The sequence below is a fragment of the Hippopotamus amphibius genome, chromosome 9 (genome assembly GCF_030028045.1).
Source record: "Hippopotamus amphibius kiboko isolate mHipAmp2 chromosome 9, mHipAmp2.hap2, whole genome shotgun sequence".
Lineage (NCBI taxonomy): Eukaryota > Metazoa > Chordata > Mammalia > Artiodactyla > Hippopotamidae > Hippopotamus > Hippopotamus amphibius.
In genome coordinates, this window is record NC_080194.1 from 48,701,433 (window position 1) to 48,723,118 (window position 21,686).

Below are 21,686 nucleotides of genomic sequence, written 5' to 3' on the forward strand. Positions count from 1 at the left end.
AGGGGGTTTTGCCATGTAGTTCCGTGGGGACTTTCTGCCTGGAATGCCCTCCCCTGAGCTACAAGCCCACCACGGTGATTGCTCCTGTGACGACATCTCAGATATTAGGGACTCTAGGAAACATTTCAGGGCATTTTCCCCTCCACAGTGTGCGTCCTTCCCTCCTTTGTTCTGGCTTTTTCGAATTGCCCTTACAGTGTGAACCCATAATTATGTCTCTTCCACCAGATCCTCAGTTCCCTGAGGGTGGAGACTGTGTCTTTGGTTTCTGCTTCAAATCAGTTTTATTTAATAATTTTGGTTTTTACTTTATAATCTGTACTTATCACACAAACATTCCTTCAAAGATAAATGGAAAGCCAGATCTCTTCAAATCCGTTCATATTGATTAATCAGCTGTTTATTTTCCATTGGATTTTCTAGCTTCACTCCAAGTTTTTACTAATTTCACAATGTTCTGTAATGTTCATAGTACAGACACCCCACTGCTAATAGCTCATACATGTTGGACGTGAGCTGAGACAAATGTTCTCTGAAGTAACTTTATATTCTTTTTCTCATTGATAATGAGATAAGAACTCTGTATCATGTCAAAAATAAGAGAACTGGAGTCCGGGTAGGTTACATAATGTGCCAAGGTAAGTGGTGGGGTAAGAATTCAGACTCCAAAGCTGTGCTTTCTCAGCCACTGCTCTACACAGCCTCTCAAAGCAGTCTTTGTGATCTGCCCCTTTTATGCCTGACATTGTATCATTAATATTTGCCATATCATTACCCTTAAAAAAGGAATTTTTACTTCTAGCAATACAAACCATTTCAAAATCCAAACGACTGTTCCAAAAAAAAACAGTAACAAGGAATGTCTTATTCATTTCCTTCTCCTAGAACCTAAAACAATGCTTTTTGCTTGAACTGTTAAATCTGTTGATTTGATTTGATCAACTTCCTTAGATCTCTGCAGTAAAGTATAGAATCATTGCCTAACAGGAAGTATTCAACATTTTTCTAGAGAGACTGATGCTCATCACAAGAGCAGGAAGCGTAGTTACACAGCGTGGATGTCTCCTTTGTGCAACCACCACAGGGCATGGCCTGGAACATGTGTTTAATAGATGTTCTCATTCACTCAACTGGCTGGATGAATCGGTGTTGGCAGAGACCCTGAAATTTTGGACTGATCACATCAAAACATTTGCATGTAAACAAACAGCTTGTACCACTCTTACAAATTATTTGAAATCACACATATTGGTGGCCTTGGAGAAGTCTCCCACTGTCTCTTGCCACATCCTCCCTCTTCCTTAATGGCATCTAAGGTGACAAGGAGACAAGAGGAGGGCCCCTGGTTTGCTGACAGTGCATTCAGTCAGGAATGTGTCCCTGAAATCCAGCTTTATCAAGTTACAAGTTACAAGCAATTACCATGCAGCCCATCACCTGGAGTGCCATTATGCAAATTTGCATATGGCTCAGCTGCACAGTTTAGACAAGTATTTATCATCTTCCTAAAGCTTGCCTTGCAAAGAGGAAACAGGCCAAGTGGTATTCTATCATTGCACATTTCCTATTTTTTAAACCACAAATGAACTAGGCCGTTTTTAATCGAGGACACTAAAACATTCTGGGGGAAATATCCTCATACTGCTCTTCCATGGAGGAAGGAAGTTCTAAGGAAACTTTGATTAACCTTAAAAAGACAGTTCAGAGAAGACAAGAGAGCTGTTTTCAAATATGTGAAGGCCATCATGTAGAAGATGGAACAAACTTGAATTCTAGTGTTCTGAAAGGCCATGTTGGAATACATAGATCAGAATTTCAGAATTACAAAGAGACAGGTCTCAACCCAATCTAAGGTAGAATTTTAAAAAAGGGGGTGGGGTGCAATTCTCGGAGAGTTGGGCTTTTCTTACTGGTTATGTACAAAAGGTTTATAGACATTGAATTTGTAGATTTTTTTTTTTTTTACCAAATAAATCAAACATTCAATTGAATATGTTGCTTTCAAGATTGTCACATTGGAAAATTATAAAATTTTTCCAGAGAGGCTGCCCCTCACCAGGAGAATATTAAAGCACCCCTTTGCGCCTGTGAACCATTTTCTGCTGAAATGTCTTTGTAATGGCAAATCCTCCATGGTTGATTCCTGAACTGGTCACAAGGTATTCTGATCCATACCTCCTTACAAATGAAGTGATCAATGGAGGTGATGACACTTTTGAGGAATCAGAATGTCAAAATCATAATCAAAGTGGCACTTTAATATTTGAGATGGAGCCAGTTAGGAGATTTCTAAAAGGAATTCTTACTGACAGACCCCCAAAGTCCTCCTTGACCCTGCTAACTAACTTGGGGAATAGAGCGTCAGCTATTACCTGGAAGGAAAAAATTTCACTATATTCTTCTTTCATGACTCAAACCAAGACAGAACAAAAGAACATGGTGTCACATCCCAGAGATACTTTACGAGCTCCCAGGAATAGAAAGAGGTGAAATGTGACAACTGGACCTGATGGTTCAAGCCATGGCTCTGCTACCACCAGCTGGTCACAGGGACACATGACGTAACCTCCCTGAGACTGTTTCCTCACCTGCAAAATTAGAATGATGACAAATACCTCAAAGAGTTGCTGTGAGAATTTCAATATACAAATAAGTATTCAACATAGTGCTAGGCCGTATTAAGTTCTCAGTACATTGTAGCTGCAATAATTATTGTCACCATTGTTAGTTATTGCTGTTTTCATTCTGAATCATCCTTCTCATTGCACTTCCTCACTTTATCCATTCTGCTTTGCATAATTTTAAAATTAATTTGCATAAAATACATTTTAATTACCCTACCAATTTCCAGCCCCTCCTTGAGGGACTTTGTCAAATTATGTGTGACAGCATTTTTATACACAACATGAGTTTTCGAAAACAAAGCTGGTTTTTAGAAGAAGTTTTACTGTCCAATTATACACAGACTACACTGAGTTTTTCAGTATTACCCAGTTTAAAAGCTAAGACAAATTTATAGAGACTGTTTTAAAGGTTTGGGACAAGATCATTGGATTTGCTGTGAACACAAGACCAAGAGTGGGGACACTGGAACAGATGGCCTGGGACAAAACCTTCTCACTTGCTTTCTAATAGTGGGCAAGTTGCTTAACCTTTGTGTGCCTGGATTGAGTGAAAACAGTTTACTCCTGAGTAAAAAGCACTCCGGAGAGTGTCTGGCACATAGTGAGAGCTTGATGAGTGGTGGCTGTGATTACTGTTGCTCACAGTCCACTGTGGCAGAGACACAGGGTTCAGAATTAAGGAAGAAAAAGATAGAATAATCAGAAGAAGAGATGGCAGGTCTGAGTTCATAGAAAAAGTGGTATACAAATTAGTTCATTAAAGTTCTCTGTCCTTGATTAAGTGTGGACTACAATCCAAGGAGACGTAGAGGCGTGCTAGAGAGGTTATGCATGCTACAGACATGACGGGGATAACGACCCTTCAACTTCACAGCCAAGCTGTCAAAATCACTTTTCAGTATTCATTAGCTATTGTATTAAACATGGTTTGCAAGTTGTATTTTTATGTCTGATGCATTGAAATTAGGTACATGTTTTAGTAATATAAAAAACTAGATTTGTGGTTACAGCAAAGAACAATGTTACACATTTATAAAAATGGAGAAAGTGGTGGATAGACGAAGAGACTCACATCCTGGCTTTAAACCCCAAGTCTACTAGGAATTAGCTGTGCAACCTTGGGCCAGTCATTTGTTTTCTAGGCCTCAGTTTCCAGGCTGTTGAAAGAAAGAATAGACAGTTCAGTGTTCCCCAAGCTCTACTCACCCATAAGATCCTTACAATTATTGCCATAGCTATGTACATTTCTATAAAACAATATCCTTGAAATCGTGGTTTCCTTGCACTATTTAAAACTTTTATAATGCATATTAAAAAATCTGTTAAAGTTTTTAAAATAACTCCTCCTGGTACAAGCTAGAATCATACCATGTACTCTTTGGGAAACATTAGACTAAATGACCACTGAGGTCCCTTACAATCCACAGATTCAGTCACACTATGTCTGAAGAAAAAGAAAAGAAATAAAGGATAGTTTGGAATAAACACTCTTTAGCTTTACAGTCTCTTTGTAATTTTAAATTTTCAGTCAGAGGAGCCAGAAGCAAACTGTTCTCTTCCAGTATGGAAGATTCCCTCTAATCTCAAAGTCAGTTCTTTGAACAGCATGTAATAAAGACTATTAGATGTAGCAAGAAAATTGAAACTACAGGACTATCAAGAGAACTGAGTCACACCCATCAGTCCAAATGAAGGGCAAGATAGCATGACTCAATTTCAACCTGGAAAAGAGTCAAGGCATATGTCATAGAAAAGGGTGAGTTTCCACAGTAAGAAGCGGGGAAGATGTAATGTGAGGACAAGGGGAAAACAAAACGTTTGTTCCTTTGCATTTTCTCACTTACTTTTTCCCAATTGTCATCGTTGTCACATAAAATTTACTGTCTCAAGTGAATCAGAACATCCTAGTAGGTTGTTAATGACCTTCATAAATCAGGTAAATTAGTTATTTTTTTCTTACCATTTTTCTTCTTCAATGATTTTATGATCAATTTATGTTGCCTCTCATTCAAGGGAGAAAGTAGGGGCCCTGCCTTCTCTGTGCATGGAAAAGGCTGGTGGAAACCAAGGGGCTTGCCTCACCCAGTAGCTGCTTCCGTGCTTCCTAACCTCAAGGCTCTCTCTTGTCCAGGTTGAGAACTATCCACAGGATGGCAGGGGCCAGAGGCAAAAATGAACCTTCTGTCTGAGGGCTGAGTCTGAGGTCATCTCCTTGTGTGAAATGCAAAGCTCAGCACCGTGGGGTGTGTAAGAAGCAGGTGAGAAGGGAGGGCTCCGACTGCCTGTTTTACTGAAGGGGCCTCAGGCTCTTTTCTCCCTTACAGCCTGTGTCTCTAACCATTGTTGAACAGGCCTGTTGGACCCCCATGAGTTACCTTGTTAGACCTTTTGGAATACTTAAATTACTTACAGCAAGGAAATCATGCTGGAAAATGTCAACCTCTACCCCAGTGTCACAGAAAATCCAGGGAAAGACTAAACCCACAGTTGGAAAGAAACTTTTCATAGTTTCACTACTGTCTACTCAGCTTCCTTGTCTTCTACAGCAGCAATGATCTGTCCTTCCCCTCAAGAGAACTGCTTATTCTTGAACATAAAATTTACTCTATCTAATTTGTAGATTATCTTTTTGTAAGACATTGTAAAGACTTGTAGGTGTATTTTCCTGATGGTTTTCTTTTCTAAAATTAGTGACCCCAAGTCCTCTGTGACCTCATATAAAGAGGTAATACATATATCCTAGATTTCCCAAGGGATTTCAATCATTTTCCATATGTAGGGGGCCCCAACACTTTTGTGAGAGGTACGTTTTATTTTCCCAAAGCCTTGAGGTGCTCGTGTGAGTGTGCATTTCAAAGTACACATAGATGGTGTGTACATCTCAGAGAGACCACGGTGATAACTCGCAGCCTTCTCTCTCCGCCTCCTCTTCCCCCAGAAACACTGACTAGCTCCCAGGGAAGAGAATTGGTCTACTGACTGTGGGCCTGTCACATTTCACTCATTGATTACCTTCAGACAGAGGGCAGGTAATGTTTTTGTTTTATTAGTGGGGAAAATGAGTCATAGAGCAAGGAGAGAATTCTTCCCAACACTCACATCACACACAGAGGTTGCTTCTTGCTCTTTGAGCCTCCTGGCTCCCTCTGAACTAGCTCTCACCTTCCCATAAGTCCCATGTAGCTATCACTACAGTTTAAGTGACACATCAAATTCCACATAACTCAAGAAACAAAAGGCTCCAACTAGGGAGAGAATAACATGATACAGATAACTTAATTGCTGTAAGCATAGCAAACTGAGCACCATTTTCTAAACAGGGCTTGCTGCGCCATATGGCATTCTCCATATGCCACTCGTGCTGTTTAAAATGTCTGTCTCTCTCCCTCCTCTTTGCTTGTCAAGCTCCTGCTCACCCCTCAGGACCCAACTCTAGTGTTTTCACAGTGAAATTTCGATTGACATCCACCTGGCTTCTATTGCCCTCTGTTGATATAGCTACTGTAGCAGTTACAATACATGTGAGAACTCCACAGTGCTGAGAATGTTCAAATTCTGTCGTCGCTAGAAGCACATGGCAGACCCAAGACCTTATTGAGAAAACATAATTCCGCACTGACGAGCCTTTCAACTCATAGTAATCTAGCAGGAATAGGAAACAGATTGTGCAAACGTGCACAATTAGAAAACCAAATTATACCTCACATGGGATTTGTAAAGGGAATCATTGTCAATCACCACCCTCCATCTCAAACAAGATTTTAATAAATGCAGCCACGGCGCTGGGGGAATAGACTGTAGAATGTACAATTGATATTAATTAGGAAAGGATGTGGTGTGCGGGGATCTTACACCTGAAAATGATGTTGGAGGCCACGTCCATCTTTCTCTACAGGCAGACCTCTCTGCTGCTTTGATAACTGAACACAAACAACAGGTACTATTTTCTACCTGTGAATACCAAGGTGTCACACTATTATGTTATTTTCAAATCACCACACAGGGTGACTTTTGAAGCCTGTTTTTCCCTAGCTTGTGGTTTGGCAGGCATGAGCTTATAACATTAGGAAAGAGCAGGCTACCTTCATGGAAGCGTTGCTGTGCGGAATCACTAAGCAGGTTAACAGCATCCAATAAAAGAGAGAAGGTTTTACGTGACTTCAGAGAAGCAATACAATGTGCCTTGAAGTAACTGGCCTAAGTTATGAGAGGGCATGATCAGTGCCACCTGTGATGGATGACGGCCCTGTGAGACCTTTAAGAAACACAGCAGGGCTATGAGAAATGCAGTGGAGGCCTGAGCACCAAAGCGAAAGATGTAGCTTTCCCCCTCAAGCTATCAGTATTAGCACCTGCTGTGCTAATGTAGAGGCCATAAAACCCAGGCTCTAACTGCTGTGGGGAGGATGGCTTTCAGCAGTCATCACTCATACATAGGTAATTACCTTTCTCCTCCCTTCATTGTCCTGCTGCTTCTGCGGAAGCTCAGGGTGGAGGCGGGTCACCTGCTTCCCATTGTGATGTATTGTGTTGTCCACTCTCCCCTCTCTGCACGGCCAAAGGCCACCCTCACTGTTCCAGATGAAAGACCTTCCTATAATCGTGGCAATTGGTGAAGCAATACGATCATTAGCCAGCACGTAATCCCAGACAAATAAGCTTGATGACACACATACTCACAAAAATTGCAGGCTCTTTTAGTTCACAATATAAGAAGCCATCCTGCTATGTTTCTTTGAAAGGATTTTAAGATAATTTTCAAACAGCGCTGCAGATAGTTTTCAAAAACACGTAGGCTGCCAACATCCTTTTGAAGACGGCCGTGAATGCAGCATGGTATAGTGGAAAACAGTGAGAGTCAGCAATCCCAGCTCAGCCTCTTTGTGACTCCTAATCATGTTAATAATGACTCAGGCCCTGGAATCCTCATCTGTAAAACAGAGGTACTAATATCTATTTTCTAGGGCTGTTGTGAAGGTAGTACATATAGGTTTTTGGCATAAAGTCAGCACAAGATAAGTAGTAGCTTGAAACACAATTAGTTTTATTATGATTATTACTTCCCTTTTCTTTCTCCAAATTTAGACCTACATCTAACAAACCATGTTCTCTGTCACATCAGCCACAGTTGAGAGTGTTTTTAACAAGCAGTTCTAGGAATTCTCTTAAACTTAACTTTTAGTTAAATAGTTAAAATAATTTTGAACAGAAGAGTAAATAATGTGACATACATTTTATAAAAATCCCTCTAGATGCTATATTGAGGGTTGATTTTTATATCAAAGTCAGAAACAAGGAGACCAGTTACAAAGCTAATCCAGGAGAAGAGAGGTGGTGTCGTGGCCCAAGGTAGTAGTGGGAAAGGGGTTAAGATGCACACAGTCTGGATGTTTTTGTTTTTGTTTTTTTAATTTTTGGCTGCTTTGGGTTTTCATTGCTGCGCAAGGGCTTTCTCTAGTTGTGGCAAGCAGGGGCTACTCTTTGTTGCAGTGTGTGGGCTTTTCAGTGCGGTGGCTTCTCTTGTTGGGGAGCATGGATTCTAGGCATGAGAGCTGCAGTAGTTGTGGCACACGGGCTTAGTTGCTCCATGGCATGTGGGATCTTCCTGGCCCAGGGATCGAACCCATGTCCTCTGCTTTAGCAGGCAGATTCTTAACCACTACGCCACCAGGGAAGACCCTCCTGGTGGTTTTGACTTGCATTTCTCTGATGATTAACAATGTTGAGCATCTTTTCGTGTGACTGTTGGCCATCTGTATGTCTTCTGTGGAAAAATGTCTATTCAGAACTTCTGCCCACTTTTTAATCAGTTGCTTGTTTTTGATATTGAGTTTTATAAGTTGTTCATATATTTTGGATATTAACCCCTTATCAGTCATATTATTTGCAAGCAATTTCTCCCATTCAGTAGCTTGTCTTTTTGTTTTGTCTATGGTTTTCTTTGCTGTGCAAAAGCTTTTAAGTTTAATTAGGCCCTATTTGTTTATTTTTGCTTTTATTTATTTGCCTCAGGAGGCTGATCCAAGAAAATATTACTACAATTTATGTCAAAGAGTGTTCTGCCTATGTTCTTTTCTAGGATCTTTATGATTTCAGATCTTACACTTACTTAGGTCTTTAATCCATTTTGAGTTTATTTTTATATATGGTATGACAAAATGTTTAAATCTCTTTTTTTTTTTTTTACATGTAGCTGTCCAGGTTTTCCAGCAGCACTTATTGAAGAGACTTGTGGGAAGACATTCAGGAGCCTTTCTGAATCCTTGAAAATGTTAAAGTATGTGGGCCGAGCGATGGGATTCAGAATGTCCTGCTTGAGCAGTGGAGGAGCTGAGGATGCGGGGCGTGGAGACTATGGGGGCATAGGCAGAGGATTGGGCGTCTCTAGGGGCGCAGCCCCTTTCTCACTGCACACCTCATATCACCCTGTTTGGCCCTGAAGGATGGCTGGTTAGCCAGAGATGGGTAAGATTCCTCAAGGGAGGAACAACCTAAGACAGGCACAGTCGCAGAGGAGCCAACAGGGGTGGGGCACAGACCCCTAATCCATTTGAGAGAGGTCTCCTGCCCCCAGGGCTGTTTTGCTCTCCACGCCCAGCTCAGATCCACACCTGCTCAAATCAGACCCAGGAGGCAAAGATCATTGCCCCAGTCATGTGAAGCCTATGATTGTTTATAGGATTAACCTGGGAGTGTTAGCCAAATAAAAGCAACGTGGGATGAATCGGTGAGGCTCTTGATCCTAGAGGTCTTGAGTCCCCCGGTCCCATCTTTCTCTTCAGTCTGTGTCTGTGTTTTCTTCAAGCTTGCGGCACCCATCACTCACCTCGAGTTGCCGAACTGGTCTCGGCAGAGACTGTCTTTCCTTCACTATACATTCTTGTCTCCTTTGTTGCGGATTAATTGCTCCTATCGCTGTGGGTTCATTTCTGGGCTCTCTATTCCATTCTATGTGTCTGTTTTTGTGTCAGTACCATGCTATTTTGGTTACTGTAGCTTTGTGGTATTAAAGCCAGGGTGTACGATAACTCCAGCTTCATTTCTTTTTCTCAAGATTGCTTTTGCAACTTGGGGTCTATTGTGGTTTCACATAAATTTTAGGATGAGTTGTTCTAGTTTTGTGAAAATGTCATGGGTATTTTGATAGAGATTGTATTAAATCTGTAGATTGCTTTGGGTAGTACGGACATTTTAACAACATTAACTCTTCCAATCCAAGAAAATGGGATATCTTTTCATTTCTTTGTATCATTTTCAATGTTTCTTAATCAATGTTTTATAGTTTTAAGAGTATCGCTCTTTCACCTCCTTGCTTAAGTTTATTCCTAGGTATTTCATTCCTTTTGATGTGACCTGGATGTATTTTAAAGGGAGAGCCAGAGAATTTCCCAATGGATTGTGTGTGGGATGTGAGAAAATCATGGATAATGCTAACATATTATGCTGAGTATCTGAAAGAGTGAAGATGCTGTTTACTGATTTGCGGAAGACTGAGAAAGGAGTAAGTTTGGGGGGAAGAGAAATAGTTCCATTTTAAACATGTAAATTTAAAAGGCCTGTTAGACACCCATGTGGCGATGTTGAGTAGGCAGTTTGTTATTCAAATCTAGAATCCAGGGGAAGGGCTGGGATATAGATACATATTTGGGGGCCATTAGTTTATAGATGATATTTAAAGACCTGGTACTGAATAAGATCACCAAAGAAGTGAATAGAGAATGGCAAGAGAAGAAATTTGAGAATTCAAATTTTGTTACATAGCCAAAGCAGAATGAAACAGAAGTCTGATATAATTAGAAAATCTTTAAGTGCTTTGTGATGTAGAAGGGGTTCCAGAATTTCTGCACACTCTGTGGCAGACTTGGAGAGTAGCTGATGATACTGGCTGGTGAATGTGTAAGGAAAGTTTACTACACTGTGAACAAGTGGTTCCAAGGTGAGAGCTACAGCAAGATAACAAGGAGATATTCAGCCCAACCCAGGACCACAGTGGGGGACTGAATCCTTAGGCTCTGACTCCAGCAGGATCTGACTCAACCAAGAAAGAAAATCTCCCAGAGTCATGAACTACAGACTTAACCATCAGATACCTGCAGGGCACCACTGACCAGAGGAAACATGACATCACCTGAGTCTAGAGAAGCCAAGAAGAGTCTCCAAGGACCTAGGCACTTAGCTCTGGGACTGCTCTCCTTCTCTACCTCCACATGGTCTCCTAAGCTCCCTTCTCCATATACCCAAATCCATATTGGAGAAAAGCAGAAAGTGAGGAAGCATAAAAACATATTTATCCAAAAGAGACTGAATTATATATTAGATGCTACTTAAATTAGCAACTGAGTTTACCGAATTGGACTAAATTTAGTATCCTTTTGCACCTGCTACCAAATAAGGAAGGGCTTCTTAAGATGATTAGATGAATTATGAAAAGTACAGAAGCTGTACTTTCTTTGCATATTTGAATGCGGTATGTAAATTTACAATCGGGAAAATTTTAAAAAGTATCATGCCAACTGTGAAGTATTTAGCCTGAGACCTACAAGAGTGTAGGAGTGTAGGGTAAGTAGAGAAGCCCAGGAAGTTTCAGGAGATTGGAACACAGGACACATACTCAGAAGTTTCTATAAGCCAGTGATTAGGTAAAACTATTAATATGTAAATTAGACTTCAGTGCCTGGGAAGATAATGGAATTGAAGAGGAAATAGTAAATATCTCAGGGAATTAACTGTCACATCAAATAGTGTTATAAATTATATGGTGTGCTTAGGGCTATTCTTTAAGAAGCAAAAATTAATTTACAGACATCTCCTCAGTTCAGTGAGTCTTTCTGGATCACCTTGACACTTGTGACAGCAAGTCTCCCAGCATTCCCACATGGTAGGAAGGAAGGGATATGCCAACTGTTTGGTCTCCTGCAGATTTACTAATGGAACCATGAGTCAAAGGGCAGTAGAGTATCAGTGGTCAGTCTCTTCTGCTTCCCTGCTCCATTGTTGCCCAGTGTGGGGAAAATGCATGAGAATATGCTGATAGGACTCTCTGATTTCCAAACCCGGCAGGATCTGCCCATTTTAAGCCTTTTAGGAATAAATGTTACATATATGTGAAGCTTGTATCAGTCCCACTCATCACGCACACACATGCACTCACATGTACGCACATGCACTCACATGTACACACATGCACACTCCTCCCTCACTTTTGTTCATTCATTCATTTACAATTTCATTCAACAAGCCAATACTGAGGACCTACTCTGTTCCGTACGTTCACCATGATGTCATGTTCCAAGAGTAGAAAGATGCCTAGAATCCTACCTTAAGCTATTCACCATTTAGTAAGAAGAGTCAGACACAACAGCAACTAAAGATAATAACCCAAGTGTGACGGAAACACAAAGGAAAGAACAGCCCCCTCATCTAGTTCATGTCTAGCAAAGCACAATGCTTATTTTACCCATCAACCCATCCATACCCTTGTAACTACCTCCAAATTTTCATTTTTATCTATCAACTGCTCCTTCCTATTAAAACTAGTTTGCTTTCCCTGCTTCCCTATTTCTGTCAGGGTTATGACCATTCTACAAGTCACACAAAATCGAATACTTTGGGTACTCTTCAACCTTACTTATATTTCACGTTTTTTAACCAAGTTCAAATTCATAAAAGCATCATAGGCCAAATTAGCAGAAAATCCAGGATCTCCCTTGGCAATTATCCTAGAACCAGGGGAACTTAGTTCACAGGCATGGCAAACCCTGACCTGGCACCTAGCCTGCTGACAGCAGCGCAAAAGACCTGGAAGTCAGAACATCTAACCAGGCACCTCAAGTGCGGGCAGAGGTAACTGGATCCAATTCCCCAGCTGAGTGTTCTACAGGTGGGGCAGAATGCTCCCTCCCCTCAGCCTAACACTTAATATTCAAGCCCAAACATCAGCACACAATCAGCAACACACAGAGCCTCAGTTTTTCTAAAATGAGACTGATATAGCTCAGTGGTTGACCTATTGTGTAGCTTAGATCTCCCCATTCTGGACCAAATTCCCTGATTTCTGCAGCTGCCCAGAGCGTTGCCTGCTGAGGGCTCTCAACTGAGTACCTGCCCAGGAAGAAAGCGTCTTCTTTTTTAGTGTAGGCACCTTCCCCTCAGGTAACTTGCACTCCGGGAGTGTTTGACCAGGGAGGGATATAAAAAGACCGACCCCCCAGGGCTAAATTCAGATCAACTCTGAGCGGCAGCTCAGCTTTTAATCTCTTGATGGTGGTGCACTGCATCAGAGTTCACCTCTCTCTGGCCAGTCCTGTTGGCCCTGCTCTTTTCCATATTTCATTTCACGGCCCAGTAACCCACCTGAACACAATCTCCAACTGAGAGTGTTTCCTGGGCAAACCAACTCTGACAGGTGGTGACCTTTTGACCTTAAAAGACTTACCCAATCCCCCCACTCCATCAATCTCATCTTCCATTGCCTAGACTTCATGTTGCATTGTACTGACTCTTCCGCAGTAAAACCTTCCCACTCAGTGTTTAATCTTTGGTCTCTTAATCTTTATTTTGCCTTTATTAGGAGGTTGTTCTTTCTTCAAATCATTCAGGGAGATAGAACCAGTCTCTTTCCAGCTGCTTTTACTTCTACCACTTTCACATGTTGTCTCGGTTAAATCGTTGAACCTTCAATAATTCCATCCTTACTCTTACACATTCAGGTCCAGCTCACAAAAGGAGCCCCACTGTCAGGATGACTGGGGCCTGCTGGGCTTTCAGGCACAGTCATCAACAACTAAAAGCAAGCCTCATCTGGTTACCAACCCAGCCAAGGTACTAAGGCCAAGGAGAATTTTCCTCTTAGGGCTCTATTTTTTTGCCTTTCAACCTCATCAGGAGCTTCTGAACTCAAAAGAGTTTCTTATAACATTAATTTCAAGCATTTCAGAGGTAAAGGATTTGGGGATCTTAAATGTACTTCTCCCAGGAGGTTTCAAGGACCTATATCAATTTGCCTATTTCCTACCTTAGACTTTAGAAGAGTATTAAGAACAGAAGAGCCTATTTATCTCACATTTGCATAAATAAGAAGTCCCTGCCCAGGACTCTAGAAAAAACACCCAGAAGATGAGGCAGCTGGCAACTTTTGCATGGAAGTGTTATTTTTAAGACAATTGTAAAGTCCATCAAATCAAGCAACCCATTACATTACTAAATACTGAATTCTGGATAATAACCAAGGCCTTAAATGGCAAATAATAAATCCCTTAATCCACTGCTTATGCTTAATTTCAATTTTCGATTTGTCATGCTCTGTTTTCTTAGGGAGTTTCCAGTAGAAAATGTAGGCTGAACTTTTTTCCTCTGGTAAAAAAATTAAAGATTTACAGAATATAAACATAATTTAACTGAGTCATAGACACTAGTAGCCTAAAATAAACTCATAATCTCTTCCACTGATAATTGCCTAGTTTGACTTGTAAACAACTGTTCATAAATGTGTTTATTGTTGTTCCCTGCAGTGGACATTAACCTATCTTTGGACTTTGCCTGAGTTTTCCCTTTTAGATCACTAAATAAAAACATGAATGATAAATAAAGAAGGAAAGAGGGAAGGAAGAGATGATACCAGATTTTTTGTTGCAATTTTTCTTTTGAGGCAAGAGACTGAATTCCCTATCCTATCCCAACCCCATAAATTTGAACTTCTCTTGCTTCCTCCATCTTGGTAAATAGCACCATTTATTCCAAGCAAGCGATCCAGCTATTATTCTAGCCATCTCTCCCACACATTAAATCTTCCACCAAGCGCTATACATGCCACATTCTACAGATCACTTAATACCTTCCATCCTCTTGTTAACCGGATTAAGTCCTAAGGACTCAGCTTGGGGCCTAGCCTGGCCAATGCTCTCTGCATCAGTAGGGAAGGGTTCCTTTTCCCTTCTGTTTGAGCAGCAGAACAACCAAGCTGAGATTGACACAGCACAGGCTTTATTCAGTGGCCAAAGAATGGAGAAGCTGCAACTAAGTTTATAGATAAACCTTTCACCCACCTTGCAAGAGGGATTGAATTTTAAAGAACAAAGACAAAGGGAAGAGGAATGAGGCTGATGGCGAGGAGGCATATGCATTAGCCTACTGGGGAAGGAGCAGGGCTTTTTTGAGGGCTTCCTATCCTTTTCTTGTTCTTAATATCTGGTCTTGGCAGCTGTTAGGTGTGTCACTTAATATGCTGATATAGTAAAATCAACATATAATGAGACTCAGGGTCTGCTGGAGGTCAGATTCATCACCATCTTTGTCCCAGCTGGTTCCATCTGATTTTTTGTTTGTAGCTTCCTTTCTTATCTCTGGACCCTTTAACTTAAAGATTTGTTAACTCCTGCTAAAGGTGGGAGTTGGCAGGTTTTGAGCAAGTGTTGCAGAAAACCGATCCCACGAGAGACCAAGGACCACACTCAGAGGGTTGGAGAACTCAGGTTTATTGAGCCGGTGGACCCAGATGAGCTAACGCTCCAAAATTCTGGGCCCTGTTCAGGGGAATCTTTTCCTTATATCTGTTAAGGCATATAGCTATAATTGGCACAGATTGATTGGTTGGTTTAGACAAGGCTTTAGTTGAGTTTGGCACAAACTGATTGGTTACATAATTACTATAAGTTACAGGCAGTTACAGAGCTTGGGAGTTGCTATGGGTTACATGCAGTGGATGGGGGGGATGGGGTGGGGGGAGGTTTCCAAACAGAAACTTGCAGGAGCAGGAGCAGGACATTCCATACTTATCAGAACATCTTAAGGTTACAGTTGATTACTAGGTCATCTTTTCTTATCACGGCACAGCAAGCAGATCTTACAGAAACAGAGCTAGCATAAAATTATAAACTTAAAAATTCCCTCATCACAAGGACACTCCTGCTAAAGGTGAACAGGTTTTGAGCAAAGACTTGGATCAGCTCTGGCAGCACTCTCATCACCTACTTCTATTTCCTTCTTTCAGGCCCACTCTCTTCCTCGGTTTCTTAGATTCTTGCAGTCATTTCCAAACTGACCTCCTAGCCACTAATCTAATCCCACCTCTAGTATTTCCTCTACATTGCAATTAAGCTGATCTTTCTAAAGTGAAAATTTCATCAAATCTCTTCTCCTTCCCTCTCTATAATCTTTCAGTGGGTTCACATTGACCAGAACAAAATCTGAAATACTTACACTTAATTGTCCTCACTGATACTTACCTTTCTGGTCTCATCTCTTGAAAATTTCGATGTCATGTTCTAGCCCCACTGAACTTCTTACAGTTCTCTGAACACTCTGTCTTCTCTCTTCACTCTGTGTCCTTGACACTCCTCAACCTTTGATTAAATGTTTAAAATGCCATCTTCTTTATAATCTCCTTTATAATACACTCCAATCTCTCACCCTTCAGGACAAATACTTTCTGTGTATTATCAGAGTAGCTGATATAGTTCATTGGTCACATTAGTTACATTACACAGCTATTAACCAGTTATACTTGTCTTTGTCTTTAGATTCTTACATCCTTAAGGATGAGGTAAAGTTTTGGGTTTTGATTCCAAGTGCTTAGTGAGAGCCTAGTATTTAATAATTTCTCAGTAAAAATTTGTAGAATTAATTAATTAATTAACACAATAAGAATACAATAAAGAGAAGTCTAAGCTTGTATTACTCATTGCCATCTGATACATAGACATTTCATTCATCAGACAACTTGACACAAAAGTGAAAAAGGTGTTGCTATAAAAATTTTCTCCATGAAGGGGTCCATATACCCATTCTTTCAGACACACACAGACACACATGTATACACACACGTACCTACCAATAGACTCTCAACTCTCAACATGTAACAGGAGTATATCAGTTAGAAACTGAATTTGTCTGCTAGTTACAAATATTCCAGTAACAAAAACAAGTAAGGGTTTATGCTCTTAAAGAAATGAAGTCTGAAGGTAGATCGCCCAGGGCTTCATCATTACATCCACATTCTAGGCCACATGAAAAAGAAAAAGAAGAGAGTTTGCCTCTTCTCTTTGAAAGAATCTTCCCAAATATCCCACTCAACATTTCAACTTACATCTCATCAGGCAGATCATAATAACATAACCATATTCAGTTACAAGAAAAGACAGAAACTTGACTTTGCTATTCTGGCACATGGCACATTACCCTGGATATCTATTTTGTATCACTTTTAGTAAGAAATATAAAATATGCATCATTGTTTTATTTACATTACCCATTTAATGCTCACAACAACCTTATGAGATAGTTATATGAGTAGTTCCATTTTAATAGATGAATTTAGATATAGAGTTGAAAAGGTGAAGAAATTTCCCCAAGGTCATGAAGCTGAATCTTTTACAAATGTTGACTTAGGGATGTACCTAGAAAAAAATTTAAGACATGTTAGTTCCTTGGCTAAAGGGATCTTTATTTCTTATTTAAAGACTATGTTTATTAATGAACAAGTATTTACTGAACTTTTACTATTTTCCTGATAAAATCTTAGGTTCTGTGGAAATATCAGTAAATAAGAGAGATAAGATCCCTGCCCACATAAAGGTTACATTTCAAGAGCAATCCATAAAGAGATTATGGAGAAATAATAAATACATAATATATATAATTTAATTTGATATGAAGTGTATCAGTCAGGATAGGCTAGGAAGTTATGCTACAGTAACAAACAAGCCCCCTCTGTTTGTTCACAGGGGAACAGGGGAGATCTGCTCATGGTGCTATCCTGGGAGAGGTTGAGAGAGACTCCATCTCCAAACTCCATAATCAACTCAGCAAGAGAAGAATGATGCAGGTTTCACCCTGGTCATTAAAAACTTCCTCCCAAAAGTAATGTATCAACACATCACTATGGCTCACATTTCAAATCATTTGAATTACTTAGCTACATGTTGAGGGGACCATGTTCCAGGCATAGAGAACAAAATAAGAGAATGGCTTGGCCTGATGAAGGGGCAGAAGTGTATCCTTTGTCCTGTAGTTAGAGAGCTTGGCAGCTTCACTTTCCCGGGTACCCACTAAGGTCACTGATGATACTCTTCATCCTGATTGGATCCATTGATTAGGCTTTTGTTTGGGATATTTTTCTATAAATACAGAAAGAGGCAATCATGGCCAAAAGGAAATGCATTCCTTTCTTTACTATGAGGGTTTTTGATTACACCCTATGAATTTGTCCAATCCTATCTTCATAGTCTTGGCACCACTGGTCTTTTTCTCCCCCTAAACCTAACCATGAGAATCTGGAAGAAGCAATTCACCAGTTTGTCAACCACTTTTGCTGAACTATACCACAGAGAATGTCTGGAGTCACAGTGACTGCAGTGTTTCCTAAAGCTGCAAAGCTGGGACTTAGTGAGGGAGTAGCATCGATATACACACTACCAAATGTAAAACAGATGGCTAGTGGGAAGCTGCTACAGAGCACAGGGAGATCAGCTTGATGCTTTGTAAAGACCTAAAGGGGTGGAATAGGGAGGTTTGGAGGGAGGCTCAAGAGGGAGGGGATATGGGGATATATGTATACATATGGCTCTTTCATTTTGTTATACAGCAGAAACTGACACAATACTGTAAAGCAATTATACTCCAATAAAGATTTAAAAAAATAAAAATAAAAAAATAAAGTTTTGCTTCATTGTGTATAACCTCAATCAGATTCACATTTGATTCTGAAGAATATTTTATAATCACCATTCGAAGTTTTCACTGGCAGCATATATCTATGTTCTACAACTTTCTTTGAATCCAGTAAGAGGGAAATGATCATCTCATTTCTTGTGGGGCATAATTGGTCTATATTATCAATAATTTCACTAAATGGTTTCACTACCTGGTAGATTATTGTAATTTTTTTTGAAACTGTGATAAAATTTTTGGAGTCATCCATCTTCTCTTGGCGCATTTCTGCTCTTTGAGTCTCTAATGGTTTCTATTATTTCTTCCCTTGTAATATACCTCTCTAATTTTTCTTTATTGCTCTGTGGTTACTGGTGCGTTGCTGTTTTTGTAAAGAAATTTTGAAATCTGCTATACCCTACAGGTTTTGTTCTGATTTATATTAACTTTTGTGAAGTGTTACTAAGGCAGAATTAATTGAAAATTGGCCAATTCAAAGCATTGCAAGACCCACCTTCTGAAACTGTAATTGAGCCAATTATTTCATCTAAACCACAGAAAAGAAACGAACAGTTATTTCCATGTCCCATTAATGAAATGCCAATGGATTAATTTTGTCCTAAAAAGAACTACTTTGGCTTTCAGTATTTGTAGTGTAACTCACTTTAGCTGATGTTCCTGGTTCAATGATATGATTCAGTCTGAATTAAACACGTTGTCCCAGACACTACTATTTGCCCACCTAACAGTTATCCTCCTCTTTTCTTAATGACAGAATGCAGTTACACTCTGGTAGGAATGTGTCTGTCTAGGAACTGCTTATCCCAGCTTCCCTTGCCCCTAGAATAGGCAAGTAACCCAGTTTGGTCAATGGGAAGTAAGTGATAATTACTGTACAGAATTCTGGGAAAGTTACTTAAAGAGTAGGCTGACTTGGTTTCCAGTTTGTGATTCTTATGGGATGCAGCGAACGCCTCTGGCTGTTTGAACAATTTGACCCAAAGCATGGATAGCAGACCAAATCATACAATTTATATCAACAATATGAATGACTAAATTAAAAAAGAAGAATTGAAGAGATCCCTGTATGCCCTGTTTTCTCAGTTTGGCCACGTGGTAGATATTGTGGCTCTAAAGACTATGAAGATGAGGGGGCAAACCTTTGTTATATTTAAGGAACTGGGCTCATCCAAAAATGCCTTGAGACAGTTACAAGGATTTCCATTTTATGGTAAACCGATGCAATTCCAGTAGGCAAAAACAGATTCTGATATAATATCTAAAATGCTTGGCACTTTTGCTGACAAAGAAAAGAAAAAAGAAAAGAAAAAAGCCAAAACTGTGGAACAGACTACAACAACCGTGAACAAAAAGCCTGGTCAGGGAACACCAAATTCAGCTAATACCCAAGGAAATGCAACACCAAATCCTTAGGTCCCTGATTACCCTCCAAACCACATTTTATTCCTTAATAATTTCCAGGAGACACTACTGAGATGATGTTATCCATGCTGTTTAATCAGTTCCCTGGTTTCAAGGAAGTAGTTTGGTACCTGGGAGGCATGACATTGCTTTTGTTGAATTTGAAAATGATGGACAGGCTGGAGCTGCCAGGGATACTCTACAGGGATTTAAGATTACACCGTTCCATGCCATGAAGATCACCTATGCCAAGAAATAACATTTGGGATAGCTGCCTTTAAAGGACTTGGTGTTATTTACAGTTTTCATTTTGATAATATTTGGTCAGGCCATTTTAATAGTTGGGGGGGAGATGGAAGTGTAGGTGAAATTTTTGTAAAGGATTTAAAAAATTACCCAGTCTTTGTTTAGTCTTAGTGAACTATGAACTGTGAAGGCCTTAATTTTGTACAATAAACTTTCATTTGTATTCTGTGAAAGAAAAAAAAGAAAAAGAGTAGGCTGACTTGGGTGGCTTACAGATTTGCCTTTTTCTTACCCCATCTTCCTTTATGGATTCCAAGCATGATGATGATTTAAAAAAGCTATCTCGTGTTCATGAAACTATATCAGATACTGAGGTTTGTTTTTTGTTTTTGTTTTTTTTAAAGCAAAGACAGAAAGAGGCTGGTCCCTGATGACACTATGGAGCTGCCATATTGACTCTGGGCGGCTCATTTCTGGAGTTCTCATTATATGAGATAAACAAAAGAACTAATTTATTTCAGGTACTCTTTTTCAAGTTTGTTACTCTAAATCTAAAAATCAATTTGAGGAAAATTGCCATCTTAACAACATTGAGTTCTTCAATCCATAAAAATGGAATACCTCTTCATTTATTTGGATCTTTAATTTCCATCAGCAATATTTTATAATTTACAATGCATATGCCTTGTACTTATATTTGTTACATTTATTTTTAAGTATTTTTTTCTCTTTGACACTATAATGGATGGAATTATCTGCTTAATTTCAATTTTGGATTGCTCATTGAAGGTTATAGGAATACAATTGATCTGGGTATATTAATCTGTTAGTATGGGGTATTACATTAATTGATTTTTCAGGTATCAAATCAACCATGGCGGACATAATCTTAATGTGGCCCCCATGATCTCTACATCCTAATATTAATCACAACCCCTTGAGTATGATCAAAACTAGTGACTTGCTTCTGATAAACAGAATACAGTAAATATGACTCAATGTATGAGACTACATGATTACATAAGATTTTAATGCCTGGAGTTTCTTTATTCCTTGCTGGCTTTGAAGAAGCAAGGGGCTACATTGAGGAATTTCACGTGGTAAGGAAATGCCCGCAGCTTCCAGAAGCTTAGGGTGATCTCCAGTCAACAACCAGGAAGTAACAGAAGTCCTGTAGCCATAAGGAACTGCCAAAAACCTGAGTGAGCTTTCAGGAAGATCCATTTTTTCGCTGAGCCTCAGATGAAACTGCAGCCTCAGATGACATCGTGATTGCAGGCTTGTGGGATACTAAACCCAGAACCCAAATAAACTGTGCCTTGGCTCCTGAGCCACAAAACCTGTGATAACAAATAAAACTGAGATAAAATAAGCTGCATGTTTCTTTTAAGCTGCTACATTTATGGTAATATTGTTATATGGCAATAACTAGCATAATATCCTTGCGTTCCTGAGATAAATTCTGCTCCACCATATATTTCTGGATTCCATTTGCTAATATTTTGTTAAATATTTTGTGTCTATTTTTACAAGTGATATTGATCTGTAGAGTTCTTCTGATGTCTTGTTTGGCATTGTTATCAATGACCTCAGAGAATTAGTTGGAAAGTTTTCCCTCTTCTATTTTCTGGAAGAGTTTGTGAAGAACCTATATGATTTATTCTTTAACTGTTTGATATAATTCACCAGTGAAACACCATCTAGGTTTGAACTTCTCTTTGTGCAAAGATTTGTAACTACTAACTTAAT

At 39.7% G+C, this 21,686-nt stretch overlaps 1 pseudogene; it reads left to right on the forward strand.

Annotated features, from left to right (window-relative positions):
• The first annotated feature begins 19,274 nt into the window (after positions 1-19,274).
• On the forward strand, positions 19,275-19,950 carry LOC130861775 (U2 small nuclear ribonucleoprotein B''-like; annotated as a pseudogene).
• Positions 19,951-21,686: the final 1,736 nt, after the last annotated feature.